We start from the raw sequence: 25,759 nt of genomic DNA, 5'->3' as shown, positions 1-25,759 counted from the left end.
GGGGGCTGGGTCTGGTAGAGCTGGACCCTCAGACATTTTAAGCGTCTTCTACTGCACAGCCGAAAATTGTTTCTGTCATGGGTTAAATTGTATCCCCCTTCCCAGAGAAAAGAAAATGCTAAAGTTCTAACCCTCAGTACATCAGAATGTGACCTTATTTGGAAATAGGGTCCTTACAGAGGTAATCAAGTTAAAATGAGGTCTTCAGCTGTGTCCTCATCCAATTTGATTGGAGTCCTTATAAGAAGGGGAAATTGGGACCCAGGGAGATGCACGGAGAGCCGAGATGATGTGAAGACGTGCATGGAGGATGCCACGTGAAGATGGAGGACTGAAGTGATGTTATCTGCAGCCTAAGGAACGCTGAAGATTCCTGAGAAACCTCCAGAAGCTAGGAAGAGTCAAGGAAGGAGTCCCCTGCAGCTTTCAGAGGGAGCCCACTTCAGACTTCTAGACAGGAGCTGTGAGACTTGATTTCGGCCTTCTAGACAAGAGCTGCCTCCGGAACTGTAAGACAATCAATTTTTGTTGTTCTAAGCCACCTAGGTTGTAGTACTTTTAAAAATGGCAGCCCTAGAAAACTAACACAGTTTCCAAAGGCAAGAAACCTTATTTGTGAGAAACAGTGGTTCTCAATGTTAGCATGCATCAGAATCCCCTGGAGGGCTTGCTGAAATTCAAATTACTGGGCTTCACCCCAGAGTTTCTAGATTGACCCAAGAATTTGCATTTCTAGCTAGTCCCCAGGTGATGCTGTGGCTGCTGGTCCCAGGACCGCATTTTGAGAACCACTGACAAAAAGTTTCTGATCTTTAAGTCAAGGATCACAGACTCATGGGTGCCAGGAGGTAATTTAACAAGTGATATGAACCAGGGAGAGAAACAGCTGGGGGAGGCAGGTGTGTTAATGCAGGGCATACCGGTTCACTCTAAAGGGCAGGTGCTGCTCAGTCTGGCCTATCCTTGACCTGTAGAAACGAAAGCTCTTCCCATTTTTCAGGAGGTGCTAGAAATTCAGATTTGCAGGGGAACATCCTGATGTTTAGATGTTCGTAACTAATTCACATTAAAGAAAAATGTGCAGGCATATGTTTGAAATGGATGGCCAACAGGGACCTACTGTGTAGAACAGGGAACTCTGCTCAGTGTTATGTGGCAGCCTGGATGGGAGGGGAGTTTGGGGGAGAATGGATACATGCATATGTATGGCTGAGTCCCTTTTGCTGTGCACCTGAAACTATCACAACATTGTGAATCAGCTATACTCCAATATAAAATAAAAAGTTAAAAAAAATGTGCAGGCAGAATAAAACTTGTTTCTGGCCCTGATGGCTGCCAGTTTGCAACATCTTGGGTCTTTGATCCTTGAGAAGTTTTCAGAGTGCTTGATTGGGAATGGCTTGAGTGTGGTTCTGTCTCGGAGTCTCTCATAGGGTTGCAGCTAAGATATTGGCTGGGGCTGTGTCACTTGAAGGCTTAGCTGAAGCTGGAAGATCCACTTCCAAGGTAGCTCCCTCACAGGGCTGTGAGCAGGAGGTCTCAGTGTCCTGCTATATGAATCTCTCCTAGGACTGCTTGGGCATCCTCACAGCATGGCAGCTGACCTCCTTCAGAGCAAGTGGTCTAATAAAGTGGCAAGACAATACTGAAGCCTCAGTATTTTTCATGACCTGGCCTTGGAAGTCACACTCCATTTCCACAGTATCCTGTTGGTTACACAGTTTAGCCCTATTCATTGTAGGAGGGAGCCACATAAGGATGTGAATACAAGGAGGTGAGGACCATTGGGGGCCATCTTGGAGGCTGGCTACCATACTCAGCTTTTGAGTGGGTGGGTAGACTCTTCTGCTCTCTCTTAGAAGCATTTTCATCTCTTTTCTGGGCAGTGCTTGATTTCTAATATATTCATAGTGACCCGTCACCTATGGGAACTTACAACTGCCATCAGAAAAGCTCTATTACAGCATTTCTCAGCTGCACGGAGTCTGAGGGGTCATGTGCGCCAAGGTTGCAAGTTGGAGACCCTCGGGTAGAGCCTCAGAGTGGGCGTTTAAGCCCTTCTGGTTGCCAAAGTCTCCAACCAGCCCACTTCATTCATTTATGTTACTTTTCAGGCCTCTGAGTTATCTGACCCCGCCCTAATCCAACTGTTCTGTTTCCTAGTACTCAGGACTTTCAGTGCAAAACTGAATAGTCCTGGGATAAGTCAGATGGTTGGTCACCCCACATTATTTGAAAAATAGGAAAATTCAGTTCAGGCAGCAGATGTGAATTGATTCGGTCCTTACAACTCAAAGTACGGTCCATGGACCAGCAGTATCTGCATCACCTGGTTGCTTGTTAGAGATGCAACATCTCAGACCCCACCGGAGACCTGCTGAATCAATCTGCAGTTTATCAAGAGTCCCAGGTGATTCTCATGCACATTGCAGTCTAGGACTCTGAATAGGAGCAAAACCTGGACTTGGGCTCTCTGAGGATTCAGATTTGCTGTCCATGCGGGTGAAATAGATCTGACAATGACCCACTTGTGCTGTGGTAATCTGACCTTGACGTACACATCTTATTTTTTTCCTCCTGCCTCCCAGATTCCCCAACCTGAAGGGCCTCTAAAGTTTCATTGTTGGAAGGAACCTAAAGTTCCCAATTCTCACCTGGGTCTGAGTAGTGGTTTTCATAAATCACTTTTCACAGTTGAAATTCCTCCCCCTTGCCCAAACAAAATGCCATAAAAGCACAGATTAGGGGAGGTGTCTGGACATTTAGGTTATTTCCAGTTTCTGATACTCCAAGCAACTTGCAATCAGTAAGTGACCTTGTTTGTGCAGACTTATATACAAACTAGTGCTTTATTTCTGTAGGATTGAGTCCTGAAAGTGAGGCTGCTGGGTCAATGAGAACGTGCATATTAAACTGTAATGGAGAGCCAAAAAAGGTGTCTATCTGAAGAGGAATGTTTGAAAAAGCAGTGGTTCATTTATGTTATGGCAAGTTATGGAGCCATAATAGGGCGCATAGGATAGACTTCCGTTGACCTTGAAGGATGACTACGATTTACTGTTAAGTAGGGAGAAAAAGTTGCAGAGGGACTTAGGTTATTGGCTGGGAAAATTGAGGGGGATATTTTGCAAAGAGATTAATCACACTTTCTGAGTACATTTATGGATGCTTCTTCTGGTTGTAAAGAATATGTGTTGATTTTGTAATTAATTTTAGGAGAGAGGAAAAGTGAAGGTGCTGTGGGTGAAGTGAATGATGCTCTAGAGGTGAGCCCTCAGTCTCCCCTCCCCTCGGACCCTTCCCCCCTCCAACCTTCTCCACTCTCTCTCAGAAACCACCGCCCAGTTGCAAGCATCCGATTGGCTGAGCCCAGTCACATGCCCACGTACCGGCTGCCAATTGCGGACAGGGGTTGTCTGACCTCCTTTGATCCCAGGGGCCTTCGCGGCCCACCTACCTCGGGATAACCTCTAAATAGGAGGTGTGTTGTAATACAGCTTGGTCCCTAATCAGCAGCTAAAGTGGAAAACCTTGCAACACTAGCCTTTTGAAAAGCTCCGTGTGGTTCGGAAAGCAGTTTTGAGTTAATTAACCTTTTTTTCATAGAGTGAAAATAAAAGTAACAGCCAGACTTCAATGAGCATTTACTATATGTGCTAATATTTCACATTGTCTCATTTCATTCTCAGGACATTTCCACGATACAGGTACAGTTTTTAATACACCTTTTGCAAATGGAGCTATTGAGGCACAGAATGGTTATGTAACTTGCCCAGAGCCACACAGCCAGTAAGTAGTGGAGTCAGGATTTGAACCCAGGCTGTCTGAGCAAAAGGTTCTAATCATTACATTATATTGCCTACAGGTTTATGGTACTTGGAAGGGGCACTGATTTTATCTAGAATAATAGTGATTCTTATTGTCACTGAATGCTTAGTATGTGCCAGGCACTGTCCTAACTTCTATATATGAATTAATTTAATCCTCACAGCAACCCAAATGAGAAAACTGAAACTCGGAGATGTTAGCAACCCATCCAGAGTCCCTTAGCTCTTAAGGGGCACAGTCAGGGGTCCAGCTCAGAGGGTCTGTCTCCAGAGCCCACACACTCAGCTCGACACTCCAGAGCCATCTGTCCCTTTAGTCATCAACACACTAACACACCTTTTCTTCTCTATTGATCTGAAAGCAGTTCTCTTGAGAGATACAGGACTTTGCGCAATTGTCAGGATAACCTGGCGCAAGCTGTGGGTTTTATTTCAATTTTCCATTCTGTTTTGATATTGAGGATCTGGCCCTAAGCTGATGTCAGCTAAAATAATTTAAATTAAACCTGATCACTGTCATTTGTGAGGATTTGTTGGGAAGAAATCTGAAAAGACAAAGGATGTGCGTGTGTGTGTGTGCACGTGCGTGTATGATTGTACAGTCCTAAATTTCCATCATTAAAGAGTTGATGGGAAAGAATAAGAAGATGAAAAGAGATCAATAACATTTTCATGTTAAATTGTTACACATATAAAGATATGGCTCTTTTGCAGGGGGATTTATTCTTAAGAGGGAATGTGTTTTTCTAAGTGAAAATACAGTTTATCCTCAATTTGAATTGAAAATCCTTCCAAAAGCAGAGTGAGAAGGAAGGATAATGCCTAATGGGAATGAGTTTTTTCTACTTTGTTTTATAAAAACTTCCTCAGACAAGCTTTAAAAAATCATAATTATTTTTAAAAAGTCAGGTATCATCCTGATCTGAAAGTTTTAGATAAATCAAAATAACCAGATCATTTTATACAATATCAACTTGGTTTAAGATGGGGGAAAAAAGACACTCAATACTCTTGCGGCTGAATGATTGGAAGCAGAAAATTGCAGGGTGTCTTTGGCAAACTACAGATCTAGAAATCAGATGTGTCCCTAGAGGATAAACCCCATCACGGAGAACTGGCCTGGAGAAGTGGGGGAAGAATTAACGTTTGTTTGGCACTTGTTAGGTGATTGATATTTACATATGTTACCAGAGTTCATCCTCAAGCTCAAGGAGGTAAAGTGACTTGTCCCAAGTTCCCCAGTTGGTAATTAGTTGTGAGTTTATCGGAGAAGTTCAGAGGAGAGGAAGTTAGGGCACAATTAGGTGTGTCAAGGAGAAGACAGAAGCCAGAGACATCTGGGCGGTGGATGTGCTTGGGCTCCGTGATGCTCTAGATCAGGAAATGAGGAGATGCAGGAGCCCAAGCTTAATAGCAATGGTGACTAGGCACAGGTGAGGTTCCTGAGAGGGACGGGGACCAGAAGCAGATGCTGGTTTGGGGAAGAGACAGGTGGGTCTGTGGGGTGGAGACCCACAGGACATCAGGTGGACGTGTCCCCAGGCAGGTGCTAGGTCTGGTTTTCAGGAGAGCTTGGCTGTGGACCCAAGTTTGGAGGGAGAGAATGCTGTTGAGCAGGCGCGGTGTCTAGAGGTGTGTAGAAAGGGAGGGGGGTGGAGAGCTGGGTAGCCAGTATCTCTGAAGCCAAGGGAGGAGAGAGACAGACTTTTGTGGTCGTGTTTTTTCAAGGCCCTTCAGGAGGTAACTCCCAAGGGCACAGAGCAAGGTGTAGGCCTGAGAGAGAGAGCTATAAAGGGAGGCTGAGACTTCTTCTTTTTTTTTTTTTTTGCGGTATGCAGGCCTCTCACCGTTGTGGCCTCTCCCGCTGCGGAGCACAGGCTCCGGACGCACAGGCTCAGCGGCCATGGCTCATGGGCCCAGCCGCCGCGCGGCATGTGGGATCTTCCCGGACCAGGGCACGAACCCGTGTCCCCTGCATCGGCAGGTGGACTCTCAACCACTGCGCCACCAGGGAAGCCCAAGACATTCTTTAAAAGACATAAAAATTGGATTTTGAGGAACCAAGCTTTCATTATCAAAACAAACAAACAGGACAAAAATCTGCTTTGTCCTCCCTGTTTTCCATCTTCATGAACATAAAGGTCTTCGTGTGTAATGATAACACAGCAGAATGCAAATGGCATTTTGTGAGCTTCAGGGGAGGCTGTGGGTCAACTGAGATGAAGGAAGACGAGAGGGGGAGGGGAGCCTCTGTATACATTTCAGGCGACTGCAGCATGGCTGGAGGAGAGGCCTAGGGCCGTCCATTCCCCAACCCTCCAAGGTCCCCGTCTGGCACTTTCCACACATCCCAGCGGGAAAGCCTGGGGAACAAGGCAGGAGGGGCCAGTTCTCCTTGTCCAGACAGTCCTGGGCTGTGCTCCTGCCTCCAAGGCCACTCATTTGCCAACTGGTCCTTCCACTTGGCAAGCAGCAGGCATCAGCAGAGGAGGCTAGAGGCACACCCGGGGGGACTGGCAGAACTTTGTCAGCTCCTGGATCCTGGTAGAGGGGTGGCTAAGGGATGAGGCCAGGGAAGATCTGGGGGCTTGCTGAAGAGCCTTCCCGCTCATGTCTCTCGGGAAGCTGGTGGCTGCCGTTTGAAGCAGGCCGTGTGCATTCAGGCAGTGCTGCAGGGCAACTATCCTCATATGAGAGCCTGCTCTGCCCTATTTTGAAGAAGAGGTGATGCGTTAGTCAGCTTGGGCTGCCATAACAAATACCGCAGATCGGGTGTCTTAAACAAAAGACATTTATTTTCACACAGTTCTGGAAGCTGGGAAGTCCAAGATCAAGGTGCCAGCCGATTCAACTCCTAGTAAGAGTTGTCTTCCTAGCTTGCAGATGGCTGCCTTCTTGTTGTGTCACAGGACAGAGAGAGAGAGAGAGAGTTCTGGTGTCTCTTCCTCTTCTCATAAGGATGCCAATCATATAGGATTAAGGCTCCACCCTTAGTATCTCATTTAACCTTATCACCTCCTCTCAGGCCTTATCTCCAAATACAGTCACTTTGGAGGTTAGGACTTCAACATATGAATCTGGGGGACAGAGAACACACAAATATTCAGTCCATAACAAGTGGGAAATTTAAATCTGCTTCCCAGCTTCCAATCAGACTGCTTTTGTCCTCAGGAGTCACAGGCTGTATAGCTGGAAGAGACACTTGAATTGTTTTCTAGATGGAGGAAGTGAGGCCCAAGGAGAAAGTGCTTGTCTGCAGCTGGATGGGAATCCTGGAAGCCTCAGCCCATGTGTATTCAGGTGACCCTGGCTTTCTCAGATCCAGCCACAGAAAGAGCTTATAGCTGTTTGTGGACTGGATAGCCTTCTCACTTTGCAGAACATATGGCAGGACATGGCTGTGGGGAGCTATTAAGTTGGTCTCCCACCTATTCCGTCCACCTGCCAAGACTGATAAGCTGTCTCTCCGTTGCCATCCAGATTCCTGGGTGAGAGTTTCATTGGTCCAGCTGGGGTCAGGTGTCCCCATGTAGGCCTGGGAGGAGTGGAGCATTCAGGGTTTCTAGAAAAGAGACGAAAGTGTTGTGAGTTAGGAAGATGTTGCAGATGTTACTTCAGAAGTATTTAAGAGAGGATGTGATTTTTTCTTATTGGCAAATGCTGTTCGCCTGTCTGTATCATCTAGGAGAGTTTTATCCCCCCCTTTTTTTTTCTATTTTGAGAAGTAGGATCTTTCCCTTAGTGGGATATCATAAATTTAATATGTACTTTTTATATTAGCTGGAATAGAACTGTCATGCTATGTGATTTTTAAAAACTGTATGGCGAAGGCTACTTTTAATTAGCATTCCCATGGATTTTGTTTTTCCCTTTTCTATTTTAATCCAAAAATTGAGCTAAAAGTATCAGTATAGAGTTCCTTTGTTTTGGGGTGCCACCTAGAAGGAATATCGTACAGTCAGAACCCTCCTATCTGCGGGTTTTGCATCTGCAGATTCAGCTATGAATGTGAAACCTGCGGCTACAGAGGGCCGACTGTACTATGGTTGTTTCCCACCAGGGACTTGAGCATCTGTGGATTTTCGTATAAGCGGGATCTCCTGGAGCCAACCCTCTGCAACTACCAAGGGGTGACTGTATTTTTTTTTTTTTTTTTTTTTTTTTTGTGGTACGTGGGCCTCTCACTGTTGTGGCCTCTCCTGTTGCGGAGCACAGGCTCCGGACGCGCAGGCTCAGCGGCCATGGCTCACGGGCCCAGCCACTTCGCGGCATGTGGGATCTTCCCGGACCGGGGCACAAACCCGCATCCCCTGCATCGGCAGGCGGACTCTCAAACACTGTGCCACCAGGGAAGCCCTGTATTTTTATTTTTTCCTTTCTCTGTTTTTAAGCAGAAATGTGACTCTCACGGAATAAAGAACTAACAGTAAATAAGCTCCTACATCTTCCTATCACAATTTCATAAACCTATTAAAATGCTTGGGCCATTTAACAATGGTAATTGGTGCCCTCTGAAGTTCTGAGTGAGTCCAGGAACTGCTGGTGCTGACAGCTTTTTCCTGGGTCTCTTGGGGGAGTGAGGATCCCTGGAGCTCAGGACCCACCTGCAGCTGCTACTCCCAGTACCTGTTCTCCCAGTCCTGTTCTCCTGCACAGCCCTTTACAGTCGTGGACCACCTAAACGGGACGTACCAAGGCCCCTGCTTAACTTTCAAACCCACGGAGTTTTCCTTTTAGTTCTTGGAACCACTGTGGATTTCCACTCCCCAGGCCCTTTGCACATGCTGTCTCCTCTGTCTGGAATACTGCCCCCACCACCCCCTGCCACACACACTGTTTGGTTGGTTGGATCTTTGCTTAGATCCCGTTTATTTTATATCAGTACGGCATCCTTCACAGCACTTGCTACAACCCATAATTATTTTATTTCTTATTTGTATGATCACTTGACCATCCTCCCCCGCAAAGCAGCAAGCTCTTGATTTTCATGTTTACTGCTCTGTGTTCAAGGCGCCTGCTATGCAGTAGGAGCTCAATAAGTATTAGGTGAGTGGAAAAAAGACAAGTGCTTGGGAGGGGACAAACTCCACCTGCCTGAAGGACTGGCACCTGTAGTGGGCTTTGCTGGCTTGCTGGCCAACTAGTTACTAATCTCACTTGCTTCTTCCTTCTACCTGGCTGATCTTTTAGCCACAGTCCCAGCTTCCTGAGGCCCTGATAACTATGTCCTCCTGTTCCCTTTCTGTCTTATTCTTTTCACAGACTCTCAGCTGGCCTTAGACCCAGGCATTCAATTCACTTACTCAAGCAATATTCAGTGAGGACCAGGATTTCAGATCCTGACCTGGTGTTCCTGGCCCAGTGAAGCAGCCCCACCCTATATACCTCCACAGTTTGTCCTCCACACACTGGCCACAATGATCCCTTAAAAATGCAAGCAGGCTCATGGTGCCCCTCTCCTCAATACCTGCAAGGGCTCCCCTTTTGCTTTCTGAGTAAAAGCCAAAGAGAGGCGTGACAATAGCTGAGGAGGTCCTGTGTGCTCTGGAGCCCCTGCCCTCCTTGCTGCTCTGTCTTGTCTCCTGTTTCTTTTCCTCTTTCTCCAGCTGTGTCTGGCCCTCTTGCTGTTTAACAAACATGCAAGCCATGCCGTCTCAGGGCATCTGTGCTCGCAGCTACTTACATACCCGGCTGACTCACCCCTTTATTACCTTTAAGTCGTAGCTCGACTCACATGTCAACTTCTCAGGCAGCCTTCCCTCCTGCCCCATTTAACATTGCTTCCTTCCTCCGCGCGCCTTCCCTCTCTGCTTTCCTGACTTTGTTTTTCTCCAGAGCACTTTATCCCCATCTGATATGTCATACAATTTCCTTATTTATCTTGCTTACAGTCTGTGTTCCTCACTAAACCAAAGGTCCTTGAAGGCAAGGGTTTTTATTTTGACATCGTTAGACCCCTGGCACCTAGAACAAAATGCCTGGCCCATGACAGGTCTTCCCAAATCATTTCTGAATGGATGAGTACACATTTCAGCCAAAAGGCATCCCAGAAAGAGGTGGAGCTCATATGCCTGAAGACGATAGTACACTTCATGTTGAGGGTGGTGGAGGTTTCCCCAGCTGCAGACAGGGACGGTCATCCCCCTTCTCCCTGAGATGAGCAAAGCCTCCTAAGTTATACACAAGAGCCTGAGATGGTGTCACCACCAGGCTCATGGAGGACTGAGCGGTCATCAATACAGGCTGAAAGGCCACTGACCATGGAGATTGTCTTAGCCTCTTCTTCCAGGAATATTCTTTATGGGGGCTTAGCTCTTGTCCAACTCTCTGGGCCCATCTGATACTCAGGAGGAATGTGGTTATGGATTAGGGTTATTTTATGAACTAGAAAGAGGAGACAGGGTAAACGGGGCTGAGGTCCATGCTTTTCTCTCTCCATGGACCAGCTCAGTGTGGCGTGAGACAGTGGCAGCTTCCTGGATGTGCCTTTCATGGCTGGGGTGAATGTGTGTAGCCTTCCCAGGTCAGACGTTGGTCTCTGGGAGAGGCTGTTCCTCAGAGGGGATGGTGTAAACACCCACGAGGTGGGAGAAGGGAAGAGAAGTGGGATTTGGCATGAAAGTTTTTCGTCTCATAAATAAGGTGTGATCTTTTCATCTTTACTGCTGTCTGGATTATTATCGCTTACCCCTGCTCCAAGCTTCAAAGAACAGATCGTATGTTCAGCTTCTGTGTAAGCTTATGCTCTGTCAGATGCTGGGGACAGAGGGGAGCTCTCACGGTCCCTACTCCTGGGAGAGTGATGCAGGTCTGGGATCTGCAAACTCAGATCCCAAAGTGAGTGCACATTTAGACCATTCTCCTCCTTTCTATCTGCACAGGCGAGCACTTCATTTATTTATGCATTCATTCCGTCATATCTATTCTCTCAGCCACAGTCACTGTTGTAGGCAGAATTTTAAGATGATCCCCAAGATTCCCAGCTCTTATATAGTCCACTTCCCTTGAATGCGAGAGGGATTTGTGATTGTGGTGGGCTGTCATCCTTGTGGTTAGTTTGCATTGTATGGCAGAAAGGATTTAGATCCCTAAGCAGTTGACTTTGAATTAATCCAAAGGGAGATTACAGTAAGTCCCCTACCTACGAACCTTCAAGTTGCAAACTTTCAAAGATGCGAACGTGCATTCGCATGTCCAATCACGTAAGTTAGTTCGTGTGTCTGGCGTATATTTTCACATGCATGAAAATATCCTCTACAAGTGGTTGTGCTTTTGTGTACTTTACTGTACAGCACTGTATAGAGTACAATAGTACAGCATCTTTATTTCAAGCCCAGGACGTCAGGAAGCAAGCGTAAAAGCAGCGGTAGATAGCAGATTGACTTAGCAGCCAAGGTACTCAGGACATTCCACGCACTATTCTCCCTTTTGATCATTGACAGTGACTGTTCAATGACAATGGTTGAAACAAGGCATTTCTGAGAAATTTAGAATTACTGGCTGATTCAGTCAAGTAGACGTTGGTCTTGTGTTCTCTGCCCCAGGTTCCTTTCTTCCCAATGTCTGGCTCCAGTTCTTCTGCTCTGGGGGGATGGAATTTCCACTGGAAAAGGTTGGGCTACCCTGAGCCCCTAATTAATCTAATTTTTATTATTCATGCAGTAGAATTTGAGCTGCCTCTAATCACTTGAGTGAAGAATGCTTTGTAGTCTGGTTGGATGAGGATGTAGGAAGCATAATTTGGTCCATTATTTTTGGAGGACAATCTTGGCAACATGTATCAAAAGCCTTCAAATTATACATATTCTTTGACCCAAGGTTTCTAATTTTAGTTTTGGAGCAAATATTTAACTATAAGGATGCTTGCTGGAGACTGTATTATTCAAAATAACGTGGTGTCCACTGATAGGGGATTGGGGAAATTATGGTACATCTGAACAATAGACTATTATGTAGTCATTTAAAATGACCCTGAAAGCTAGGGACTTGGAGAGATATTTAAGGATATTTAGTCAGTTTCAAAGCACTAGGAGTGAGAGAGTCAGTTCTGGAATCAGATCTCCCGGGCTGAAATCCCAGCCTCACTATTTCATTGCTGGATGACATTAGACAAGATACTTAACTTCTTTAAGCCTCAGTTACCCCATACATGGAATAATAATTATATCATCACTCAGAGCTATTGTGAAAATTAAACGAGATAACCCACGTGAAGTGCTTAGCACAGCCTACCTAGGCAAGGTAAGCACTTGCTCAATAAACATCACTATTATCATGAACCCACTTTTGCTTTCAAAAACATATGCATTAAAAACATAAGGAAGAAATGAAAAGAGAATGAAAATGGTTATCTCTAGGTGGTGGGATCACATGCGGTTTAATTTTCTTCTGTGTTTTCTTTATTTCTATTATACATAAAAGCCACTCATGTAAGAAGGAAAAAGATCACTAAGAACAAAGCGAGGAGAAGAGCACTGTGCTGATTTGTTGAAACCCCCAGATAAGTTGCTCAGCGATTCCTGTGTTGGCTTAGAAGCACCTGAGGTTGGGTGCAGTGGGGAGAATGGGCAGGAGTTGGGCCCAGCCCAACACACACCCACCCACTGCCCACGCTTGCACTGCCCACGCATCCTTCCCTGCCTTGCCCAGCCCATGAGGGCCCCAGAAGCACAGCCTGGGAGCTTAGCTGCTCAGGGAGGTGAAGTGACCTAAGTCCAGGAGACAGGAGGTGCCCCAGTCATCTATTTGTCTGAATCTTATCAGCCCAGCCGCCAGGAAGAATTCATTAGAAGGCCCCCACCCCCACCCCGCCCCTCCTGCCCTTGTGTCTGCTCTGTCAGCCCAGCTGTTCATTAGCATGTGTGACAAACTCCTCAAACAGAAGCTTTAAGCAGAACCAAATTGTTTCAATCTCCCTGGAGTGACAGCGGGGGACTTCCCCAGAAGTGCCTGACAGAGAGGGGTCTGGGCTGGGGCTTGAGCGATCAGGGAGGGTCCTGGAAGTGCTGTCCTCAGCCTGGGAAGGTGAGAGCAGAGCCTGGAGCGGGAGAAGGGTGTCCCCGTGCAGACACTCAGCTGTTGGTTGGGGACAACTGATAAGCTGACAGGGGCCCAGGGTTGGGGGGGGTAGTTGGAGCCACACACCGAGAAGGGCAGAAAGGTAGGGGCAAAGGTAGGGGTTGGGGGCTGCTCTTCCCTTCCAGTGAATCTGCTGCAGGCCGTGGGGAAGGGGGCTGAAAAGGCTCTGGGCCTGGGGGATGGGGGAGGGGCGGGGATGGAGCAGTGCCTGGTGTCGTGCTGACCACAGCCATGCCAGCCTCCATCCCAGTTTCTGTGCAGCAGGGAGGGCAAGTGACCAGGAAATCAGATGCTGCAAGAAATTGTGAAGGAAAATGCTGATTCTGGGCAGATTTTTAATTTTAATTTTTTTTAGGCCACGCCTCGCGGCTCGTGGGATCCTAGTTCCCCAGCCAGGGATCGAATCCGTGCCCCCTGCATTGGGAGCATGGAGTCTTAGCCACTGGATTGCCAGGGAAGTCCAGGGCGGATTTTTAAAAATTTATTATATATATGTATTACTTTGACAGCTCTATTGAAGAATAATTCACATACAGTAAACGGCACATAAAGTATACAATTTCATAAATTTTGACATTGGTATACACCCATAAAACCATCACAACAATTGAGAGGAAACATATCTATCGCCCATAAAAGTTTCCTTGTAATTGTCCATAAAAGCTTCTCCTTTGCAATCTCTCTCACCTGTTCCTCCCTGCTTCTCTAATGCCTGGGAAATCACTGGTCTGTCATTATAGATTAGTTTGCATTTTCTAGAATTTTCTATAAATGGAATCATACAGGATGCTCTTTTTGTGTTGACTTTTCACTCATTATAATTATTCATGTTATTATGTGTGTAATGACGTGTTCCTTTTTGTTGCTGAGTAGCACTCCATTATATGGATATACCACAATTTGTTCACATATCCACCTGTTGATAGACAATTTAGCTTCCAGTTTTTAGCCATTACACATAAAGATGCTATGAACATTCATGTACATGTGTTTGTATGGACATGAGCTTTCATTTGTCTTGGGTAAGTAACTAGGAGTTGAATGACCAGATTATATAATGGACATATGTTTAACTTTTAAAAAAACTTCCAAACTGTTTTCCAAAGTGATGTACAATTTTACATTTTTACAACCAGTATAAGATAGGTCCATTTGCTCCACACCCTTTCCAATACTTGGATAAGAACCTTAAAACAATAATCTTCCAATTGCAATTCTCTTCTCTACGCCTATTGTTGAGATATGTATATCTTTCAAGTCAGTAACTGGAGTAATCGTGGGGTTCACCTCATTTGTTCCCTGTCTTTCAGGGATCACAGTCCTTTGTTGCCTGATGTCCAGTGTCTTGAAAATTATTGTTTCATATATTTTGTCTCTATATAAAAAACATATTACATATAAATCTCTCATGTTGTTATTTTTTGGTTAAAACTATCAATTATGTAAAATATATATTTGTGTAACTAGAACAAATCTCCTGTATTTGTCAATGTAGTCATCATTTTTTTTTTTTTTTGTGGTATGTGGGGCTCTCACGGTTGTGGCCTCTCCCGTTGTGGAGCACAGGCTCTGGACGCGCAGGCTCAGCGGCCACGGCTCACGGGCCCAGCCGCTCCACGGCATGTGGGATCTTCCCAGACCGGGGCACGAACCCGTGTCCCCTGCATCGGCAGGTGGACTCTCAACCACTGCGCCACCAGGGAAGCCCTGTAGTCACCATTTTTGATGTTCTTTGTTCCTTTGTGTTGACACATAATTCTATCTAGTATCATTTACCTTCTGCCTGGTGGAATTCCTTTAAAGTTTCCTGTAGTATATGTCTGTTGTGATTAATTCTTCCAGCTTTTGTATGTCTGATAAGGTCTTTATTTTTGAAAGATATTTTCACCAAGTAGAGAATTTTAGATACATAGTTTTTTGCTTTTGGTACTCGAGAGATATCGGTTCATTGTCTTTTCACTTACACTGCTTCTGACAGGAAATCTGTTGGTATCCGTCCTTCTGTTCCTCTGTGCCTAATGTGTCTTTTTTTTTCTCTGGATGTTTTTAAAATTTTATCTCTGATTGTGAGCAATGTGATTATGATGTATCTTGAAATAGTTTTCTCAAAACCTCTTGTGCTTGGAGTTTGTTGAGTTTCTTGGATTTGCGTGTTTACATTTTTCACCAAAATTGGAAGAATTCCAGTCATTATTTCTTCAAGTATTTTTTCCCTTTATCTTCTCTCTTTCCTCTCCTTTGGGGATTGCTTGAAGTCGTCTCATGGCTCACTGATGCTCTTTTCATCTTTTTTTTTTTTTTTTTTTGCAGTACGCGGGCCTCTCACTGTTGTGGCCTCTCCCGTTGCGGAGCACAGGCTCCGGACGCGCAGGCTCAGCAGCCACGGCTCACGGGCCCAGCCGCTCCGCGGCATGTGGGATCTTCCCGGACCGGGGCATGAACCCGTGTCCCCTGCATCGGCAGGCGGACTCTCAACCACTGCACCACCAAGGAATCCTGCTCTTTTCATCTTAAAAATCCTCTTTTCTTTCTTTGTTTCATTTTGGATTGTTTCTATTGCTATTTATTCAAATTCATTATTTTCTTTTTCTGCAGTGTCTCATCTGCTGTTAAGCCCATTCAGGATATTTTTCATCTCAGACATTGTAGGGTGCATCTCTAGAAGTTCAATTTTAGTTAAACTTTTCTGGTACCTTCCTTGCCTCTACTTAACTTTTTGAACACATGGAATGTAGTTATAATAACTGTTTTAATGTCCATCTCTGCTAATTCTGACATCTGTGTCAGTTCCAAATTGGTTTCGACTGGTAATTTTTCTCTTCATTTTGAATCACATTCTCCAGATTTTTTACATACCTGGTAATTTTTTTATTGGATGCCAAACATTTAAAATTACATCTTGTTTGTTGTTAGGTATTTCTGTATACCTATAGATATGATTGTATACTCTCAGTGTCTTGATCTTTCCAGACTCAGCTGTGTTTCTTCATACTGGGGAGTCCGGTGGATTCCACCTGGATTCCCCCTCTGTGTGCTGTGGCCTGGAAACTCTTTCAAATTAGAAACTGGAGCAATCATAGAGTTTGCCTCGTTTGTTCCCTCTCAGGGATCACCGTCCTTTGTTTCCTGATATACAGTGTCCTGAAAATCATTGTTTCATATATTTTGTCCATTCTTTTTGGTTGTTTTGGTCATGGAGGCAAATTTGGTTTCTGTTTCTCTTTCTTAGTTGGAAATGGAAGAAACTCCTCTTTTTTATGGTGGTAAAATTCAAATAACATAAAATTAACCACTTTATTTTATTATTTTTTTGTGTGTGTGGTACACGGGCCTCTCACTGTTGTGGCCTCTCCCGTTGCGGAGTACAGGCTCCAGACACGCAGGCTCAGCAGCCATGGCTCACGGGCCCAGCCGCTCCGCGGCATGTGGGATCCTCCCGGACCGGGGCACGAACCCGTGTCCCCTGCATCGGCAGGCGGACTCTCAACCACTGCGCCACCAGGGAAGCCCCAAAATTAACCACTTTAAAGTGAACAATTCAGAGACATTTAGCACATTCACAATGTTGTACAACCACCACCTCTATTTAATTCCAAAATATTTTCATCACCCCAAAAGGAAGACTATTGAGCAGTTTCCCCCCCATTTCACCCCTTCCCTCAGTCCCTGGCAACCACTATCTGCATTCTCTCTCTATGGTTTTACTTATTCTGGATATTTCATATAAATGAGATCCTACTATATGTGACTTTTTGTGTCTGGCTTGTTTCACTTAGCATAACATTTTCGAGATTCATCACCTTGTAGCATGTATCAGTACTTCATTACTATTTTTTTTTTTTGCGGTACCCGGGCCTCTCACTGTTGTGGCCTCTCCCGTTGCGGAGCACAGGCTCCGGACGTGCAGGCTCAGCAGCCATGGCTCATGGTCCCAGCCGCTCCGCGGCATGTGGGATCTTCCCGGACCGGGGCACAAACCCCTGTCCCCTGCATCGGCAGGCGGACTCTCAACCTCTGCGCCACCAGGGAAGCCCAGTACTTCATTACTTTTAATTACGAATAATATTCCAGTGTGTGTGTGGGTATGTGTGTGTGTGTGTGTGTGTGTGTGTGTGTGTGTATCATGTTTTGTTTATCCATTCATCCATTGATGGACATTTAGGCTGCTTCCATCTTTTGACTATTGTGAATAGAGCAGCTATGAACATGGCTGTACATGTGTTTGTTTCAGTATCTTTTCCAATTCTTTTGACTATATACCTAGGAGTGGAATTGCTGTGTCATAAGGTAACTTTATGTTTAACTTTCTGAGGAACCGTCAAACTGTTTTCCACAGTGGCTGGACCATTTTACGTCCCCAGACTTTTTTTTTAATAGTCAACCTTTTGGTGGTATAATTTACATACCTTAAATTGCACACATTTTCAAGTGTACAGCTCAATTAGCTTTGTCAAATGTATACCTTTGCCGTAATTACCATCACGGTCAAGAAATGAAACATTTCCATCACCTTAGGAAAGTTTCTCATAGCTGTGGAGTCAACCTGCCCTCCAGTCAGCCATTGATGTTTTCTGTCCCTGTAAATTAGTTTTGCTTGTTTTAGGACTTCATATAAAGGGAATCATGCAGTATGTATTCTTTTGGATTTGACTTCTTTTGCTCAGTATAATGTTTTTTAAGATTCATCCATGTTGATATGTTCATTGTAGTTTGTCCCTCTTTATTACTGAGTAAAAATCTAGTTTACTGACACCACAATTCATTTATACATCCATCTGTTTATGTACTTTTGGGTTGTTTCCAGTTTGGGGCTGAAAAAAGTAACTATAAAAATTCGTGAACAAGTCTTTTTGTGGTCATGTATTTTCATTGATCTTGAGTAAATACCTAGGAGTGTACTTGCTGGATCAAAGGGTAGATGTATGTTTAATTTTTTAAGAAATTCCTGGGCTTCCCTGGTGGCTCAGTGGTTGAGAGACCGCCTGCCGACGCAGGGGACACAGGTTCGTGTCCCAGTATGGAAAGATCCCACATGCCGTGGAGCGGCTGGGCCCGTGAGCCATGGCCGCTGAGCCTGCGCGTCCGGAGCCTGTGCTCCGCAGTGGGAGAGGCTGCAGCAGTGAGAGGCCCACGTACCGAAAAAAAAAAGAAAAAGAAAAAGAAATTCCCAAAATGTTTTCAAAGTGGTTATCAAGTTGGTTGACGATGTTGCTCCTTAATGACTTTTTTGCCTACTCGCTGTATCAAATTTTGAGATAGGAGTGTGAAAACATCTAACCACAATTATAGATTTGTCTATTTCCCCCTTTATTTCTTTTAGTTTTTCTTCATGAGTTTTGAATCTCTATTATTAGGTACACACAAATTTAAGATAGTTATACCTTCCTGTAGAATTGCCCCCGTTATCATTATATCTTTAATCATCTCTTTTATTTCCAATGTATTTGCATCTTCAAAATTAACCTGTATCTCTTATAGATAGCACGTGTTTGAGTCTTACTTTTCATCCAGTTGGATCATCTCTGAGTTTTGAATAGGATTTTTACATTTAAAGTCATGATTGATATGGCCGTGTTTAAACCTCTTATCTTGCTGCTTGTTTTCCATTTGTTTATTCAGTTTTTCTGTTCCTCCATTGCTCCTTGTCTGCCTTCTTTTGGGTTAATCAAATATTTTTTGATATCTCACTTTACTTTATTGGTTTCTTAGCCATTAAAAAGATATTTTTAAGTGGTTTCTCTAGGACTAACAGTGTGCATCCTTAACTTACTAAAGTCTGTTTAGATTCGATTTTTCCACTTCAAACTTCATATATCACACTTCACACTGAAACTTCATACTTCTGGCGTCCTACTTCACAAACGTAATAACCTTCCAACAGAATAATTCTATTTACCCACTCCCATTTACAAGAGACCTCTTATTTCATAGAATAGGCAAGATTAAGACAAGTTGCCTTCAGTGAGCCCAGCACAGGGGAGAAAATGGATATGTAAAGGGAGAATTGTATTTCAGGGAGATAAAGAGAGAGGGAAACCTTAAAAGGAGGCATATGTGGTCTCAAAGAGGAACTTACCCAATAATTTCAGAGAGGTTGGGAATCCAGGAAGACTTCACAGAGGAGGTGCTAAAATTGGAGTTGTAAAAATAGGTATGACTTACCAGGAGCAAAAAGAGAAAAACGGTGCCATGGGCAGAAGGAACTAGAAAGTACAAGTAGTCCAGTGTGTCTGGAGCAGGCAGCAGCCGGCAGCATGGCAAGAGTGAATAGATGAGGCTGAAGTTTAGGGCATTATCTCTGGTTCATGGAGAGCCATGTGTATCCTGCTGAAGTTCCAAGTCCATTGCATAGGTATTAGGGAGCCACTGAGTAGGGAACTCTGATACATTCAGATTTGTTTTAGGCAATGAAGGCTGGACTGGAAAGGGGCAAAGTGGGAGAGCGGAGAAAGGAGTTTGCAGGAGCAGTTGGTTGTCCCTGTGAGAAACAATGGCTGCTCCAAGGCACCTGGAGAGAAAGGCTACAGAGGCAGGCACTACGGGGAGTTGAACCACAGGACCTCATAATCGAATGAATGTGAAGAGCGAGAGTGAAGGAGGTGAAAGTAACATTCACTAGGACAGAGAAGCAGACCACGGTCAATGTCAGGAGAAGGGGGAAGAGGAAGGGTTCAGGATGGGACATGTTGAATTTGGGTGTGTCTGTGGGAAGTGTATCTGGAGATGTCCAAGAGACAGCTGCAACTATGGTCTGGTGTTCAGGGCAGAGAATAATGGAATTGGGATTCATCAATGGATGGCAGAGGGGAGGTGCCTGGCAGCTGTGGTTACGGATGAAACTGACCAGAGGGAACATGTAGAGTTAGAATAACAGGAAAGAAAGGAGGCTTGGAAAGGGACTGAAGGGAAACCATCCAAGAAGAGGGTGGCTTGCCAAGATTCTACGCTCTGAGGGACCGTTACTGGTTTTATTCACTTGTTAAATATTCCATTTGCCTTTTTGCTTAACCTAAGAGGTCATTACACGTTAATTGAGCAGGTGGGGTTTTCATTCCGTATTAATGGAGCAGTATCTGTGTCTCAAAGCCTAGGAGGATGGGTCCTGTGATATTTCAATGGATCACAACCCTTCCCTGGGCAAGAGAGGGAAGGATGAGGCGCCCACGCCGGCTCTCTTTCCACTGTGTCTCGACTTGTTGGGCACAGCCTCAATGGAGATAAAAGAAGCCACTGTTCACACCACTGTAAAGCAATTTTACTCTAATAAAGATGTTAAAAATACAAAATAGAAAATAAAAACAGAACAAAACTAAAAAGAAACAGATAATTAAAAAAAAAAAGAAGCCACTATTTACTGAGGACCTACTATGTGCTAAGCACTGTAGAGACCATTTACTAACATTGTTTGTCCTTCCAGCCTCAACAGGGAAGTATGATAAAGCTATTAGCTCATTCTAGTGGTAGAGAAAAACCCCAAAGGCTCAGAACTCTGGAATGTGCTTGTGACCTGAATTCTTTGTCATATTAACCTTTTTTTCCTTTCTAGTATTTCTGCCCTCGTCTTTTTCCCATTCAAACAGAAAGTCCGTCCTATGCTCCTGAGCTCAAGGTAGATTTGAGACAGAGCTTCCTGGTTTTTTGTTTCCAAAAGCTTAAAAACTTTAAGAATAGTATTTTGAGAAGGGAAGGATTTTATTTACACTAAAAAAAAAAAGCTTCCTGGGGCTGGGGGTAGGAGGTAAGGAGAGTGAAGAAACACCCCTACCCCCCAGAACTGCAGGGAAGGGCTTTGTGGTGAGTCGTAAGTGAGGGAACAAGGGGGCAGCCTCCCAGAGGGTTCCTTCAGTGGAGATGGCACAGAAGGGGGAAGAGAGAAGTGTTCTGCAGATGCCTTGCAGACGGGAACAGGGTTATCCTGGGGGTGAGCTGTGCGGAGCCATGCCCGATGGGCCCTACTTCATTACCAGATCTGCCCTCCCCCCTCTTCCCCTCCCAACCTGAATGCAAGCCCTGGGAAAGGAAGGGGACCAGTGGAGTCTGGTGAACTGGCTTTCAAAGAAAAGAAAGAAGACCTGATTTTGTAGCACTTGCTGATTTTGTGGTGTAACTGCTCCATCATGGCTGATTTCAAGCTACCAACGTGAGATCACTGTTTGCAGAGTTGGGAAAAGCTGTGTACAGTCTGCTCTCATGAGCTGGGGCAAGCTGGCTCCCACCACCACTGAAACCCTTCTGGAACACTCCCAGAAAAGTCTAGAATCATCATTTCTTATGCAAAATAGAAATGAAGTTGTGCTTTCAAAACATACGAATGGATCTTTTTTGTCTAACTGATTTATGAACAGAGATTGTATCTGTTACTTAATCTAAACACCAAGAAAGTGGCTGACCTGGGATTTGAGCACAGGGCTACCTGACTCCAAAGCCTTGCCAGCCTTGTGATGGGTTCTCTTCTCTAGGCTGAGGCCCTGTGGGGGAGCCTGGCCTGTGGTGCTGTCTGAGATTCTGCCCCCATCCTCCACTCTTGCCCTTCCATGGTCCTATGAGAAGAATATCCTTGGCTGGGGCTAAGGCAGTAGTCAGGGTCATCCTTTCAAACCATCCCTCTCCTGCTCTAAACAACAGTTCCCTGGAAATCACTGGGTGATGGGTCTAGAATTTACTTTCAGATTCTGGACACAACAACCTAATCATGAACATTAGGTGAGTGATCGCTGGCCGTGAGGGACAGGAGTGGGTCTGGTGGGTCGCCATCTTGGTTCTGCAGCTCACTTTGCCCGCCCAGCTGTCCATGATCTTGGGAGTTGGGAGGTAGCACTCACTTTTCATGCTCACTGTGGTAGGTCATTTGGTCAACAGAGGAAGGGCAAATACATGGTATTCATGCCACCATTTCTCTTTTCTAGGCTTCTGGTCCACATCACCAATTTGTCACGAGAGTTTTTTTCTGCTGAGCCTAGACTAGCCTTCATAAGCCTCAGTATTGCACTCCAGAAGCAATAACCAGGTAGCTGGGCCAGGTAGCAAGCCCAGATGCCTGTCTCTCAATTCCAACCTCACCCTTCCATACCTGCTTTGGGATGCTGGGGCTGGGACTCTGCCCAGCAGGGGGAGCTAGAGGGAAGCTGCCAGGCTTGGGGACGGAAGGGACTGGCTCCTTGGGGTCTGGTTGTGTTCTTGTGCGTGTCACCTGGGCAACGGTCCTTCACTCCAGCAGTGGCAGTTTCTTCCTGTAGTAAATGCTGAACCCAGTTTGTAGTTTTCCCAACACACCTATAAAACCAGCCTCCTTGTGCTCCTTTAGAGACACTGGCACCAGTCTGCCAGCCCCTTCCTCAGGGGTCTGAGTCTTGCCTCTGAGGGACCCTCCTCCAAGCTTCTATGTTTTATTAATTCCCTTTGGGTCCTGGCTGTAGGGGTATAGCTACTCCTGCAGTTGCAACCTCCGTGATACCCTAGAGTTCTCTTTTTACTTTTTGGGTTGCCTAGTTAACAATTCTTTATATTAAATTCTGTCTATAAAAATACCTGGTGTGATTTCTGTCCCCTGACTCGACCCTGATTGATATAATGCAAACAAAATAAAACCTATTTGCCATCCCGGGACTAGGCCACTCTGTGGTATTAATGGCAGAAGCTCTGCTACATAAAACTTGCTGCTTTTCTATGGTTCCAATATAGTGCAAACCTAGCTCAACAAGCACATGAGGCAAGATAAAGTAGAACGGGCCCTGAATAACTTTACTCTCTTGGGCTGGGGTGTCTGGGTGGCAGGCTCCCCTCCCAGCGCATGTATTAAAACTCCAACTTTATAGCTGGGTGGGAGGGAACCTGAGAAATAAGCCTCCTCATCCTAGAAGATAAACCTGAGACATCAGAAAGGGAAGGGAGTTGACTGAGGTCACACAGCAAGTGAGTGACAAGGAGGGCTTGGACCCCAGGTCTCCTGAGGCCCTGGACTTCCTTGGATCACCAGCTGGTTCTTAACTCTCGCCACACGGTAAATATCTAGGCTTAAGATAGAGTTCATGCCAACTTGTTTTTCTACTATATTGAGTAAAATGAAGAGAAAGACGTTTCTTTTCCAAAATTGCATAAAAATTGTTAAAACACTTGTTCTTTGTGCTTGAAAGGACCTGATCACTAAGTGTAAATGCACCTCCCCAATGCTAAATTTTTTTAAATTAATTAATTTTTGGCTGTGTTGGGTGTTTGTTGCTGTGCACGGGCTTTCCCTAGTTGCGGCGAGTGGGGGCTACTCTTCATTGCCATGCGTGGGCTTCTCATTGCGGTGGTTTCTCTTGTTGCAGAGCACGGGCTTTAGGCCTGTGGGCTTCAGTAGTTGTGGCACGCGGGCTCAGTAGTTGTGGCTCGCGGGCTCTAGAGCACAGGCTCGGTAGTTGTGGCGCACAGGGTTACTTGCTCCGCGGCATGTGGGATCTTCCTGGGCCAGGGCTCAAACCCGTGTCCCCTGCACTGGCAGACGGATTCTTAACCACTGTGCCATCAGAGAAGTCCCCCCAGTGCTGAATTTTTAAATGTGGCAATGTAATGTGAAAGTTTGCACCCACCTAGATGCAGCTGGTGGTGAGGTTGTGGGAGAGTTCCTTGACCGCTGTCTCCTGTAAAATGGCAATTCCGACCATATTTACCTCTCGAGGTCAATATTGGAGCAAAGTATTCCCTTAATAGGTGGGACCTGTTGTTGACGAATGACTTTGATAATTGCTTCTAATGTAATATATCCACTTCTTTTTCCCATTGGTCTTTTTGGTCCTGAAAAAAAATCTTTTTTTTTTTTTTTTCCAGTAGCACTTTTCTTGGCATCAAGCCTGAGCTCAGTGAACGCTGGAGGATGATTAAGCTGTCAGTATCGGCATGTGGTGTTTTCCTAAGAGCTCTGTGAAGTAAAATTCCTACCCAAAGAGACAGCCGAGGCCATGTCTTTGGGGGACTTGAGGACGTGTCTCCTGTCACCTCTTCCTAACCCTGGGAAAGGTCCCTTCTGGTGGCTGAGCAGGCCGAGTGGTCACACTCCTGGTGACCCATCAGTGAGGTCACTGAGCATGAGGCCTGCTGGGTGTAGCCTCCAGGAGAAGGGGCCCCCGAAGGCCATCACCCAGCCTGTCTGGGTTCACACCCGGTGATTTACCGAGCATGGGGGCCACCGACACCTTTTATGTCCCTTCCTTGAGGCCAAGGGAATTCAGCGAGGGGAGAGGTGGCTGGGAACCCATCCCTGGGTCACTCTGCAGAACTCTCCCATCATTGATGGTGTCCCTTTGCCCTGGAAAACAAAACCTAGGCCCCTTGACTTTGGGTTACCACACTTTGGCACCACCTTTGCAGCTGTGATCTGAATTCACGACACAAGTGTGAAAGACCATTTCAGGCTCTGCTCTCTTTCCCGGCCTCTGAACTTGATGTAGTCCAGAGTAAATCACCCTAATAGCCACCAGGCCGCATTGTTGCAGGAGGTTTTATACCCGTCCCTAATAGCCACCAGGCCACATTGTTGCAGGAGGTTTTATACCCGTGCTGGCAGTTATTTAGGGGACCAAGTTGCGTTGCCAAGTGTCAAGTTATAGTTGTCGCAACCGTTGCCTTGTGCATAATTATGAAGAAATGTAAGTAGCCAAGGTAGGTTCAATGCAGGACTTTCAAAACCTGGGTTCATGAAGGGAAGGGAAAAAACAAACAAGGCAAGTGTTTTCTAGCCCATGAAGAGGTCTCCTTTCTCTAACACTGTGGACAAAAAGAAGCCACTTTCTCCTGGGAGAAGAGGTGGCACAGGTCACCAGGTGGTCCCTAGACTCAGTGCTGAAGAAAGGAGTGTGTGTTCCAGGCCCCTCAGGTGGCTGGGAGCTGGGCCTGCCAGGCTTTGGGTCCTTAATGTGCAGAGGGGGTGATGGGGAGAGACAGTCCCAGAGACACTGGCCGATTGAAGCTGTGGCTGGAAAAAAATCCTTACTTTCCTCTCCACTCACATTTGTACCCAGTGCTTGTGTTTATGACGAGTTGTTGCACTGCATGTGGGCAGCCGTTTACACATCTGCAGCCCCGGAAGGCCCTGGAAGGCATACTGCCCTCTTCATTGGTAGAGCCCAGGGACATGGCCTCAAATAGCCAGGCCCCAAGATGCGTGACTTATGGGTGTGTGAGATTTCTCTCCTGCCCCTGTAGGATGATATCTGTCACACTTGGGTCAGATAGATTCAGTGATGGTCCCAATTCCCCCCTCTTTTTCTTTTTTTAAAAACATTCTTAGTAACTTTATTCCTAAGAGCCCCAAACTGGAAACAACCCAAATGTTCATTAACAGGAGAATGGATAAAAACAATTGTGCCATTTTCACATAATAGAAGTGTACTCAGCAATAAGAACGAACAAACTCTTAAAACACCCGACAACATGGATAAACCTCAAAATAGTATGCTAAGTGAAAGAACTCAGACTAAAAGTCATATGCTGTACGTTTTCATCTCTATTGAGTTCTAGAATAGGCAACGCTAATCTATAGTGATAAAAATCAGAACACTGTTTCCCTGTTTGCCTACTGGGTAAGGGTTAGTCTGACAGGAAGGAAGCAAGAAGGATGCTCTGGGATGATGGAAATGATCTATATCTTGATAGTGGGCGTGTTTAACAGGTGTATAATTTGGTCAAAACTTTTTCTTTTCTTGCTGGTGTCGAGCATGGTGATGTCTCTGCGTGTTCATCCAATGATGGAGGATGCAGAAGGACAGGAGGATGGGGAAGCAGATGGCTCTAAAAAGGGCCTCCGGGCTTCCCTGGTGGCGCAGTGGTTGAGAGTCTGCCTGCCGATGCAGGGGACACGGGTTCGTGCCCCGGTC

This window comes from Tursiops truncatus, chromosome 16, assembly GCF_011762595.2.
Source record: "Tursiops truncatus isolate mTurTru1 chromosome 16, mTurTru1.mat.Y, whole genome shotgun sequence".
NCBI classification, from domain to species: Eukaryota; Metazoa; Chordata; class Mammalia; order Artiodactyla; family Delphinidae; genus Tursiops; species Tursiops truncatus.
Note: the sequence above shows the minus strand (reverse complement) of the source record.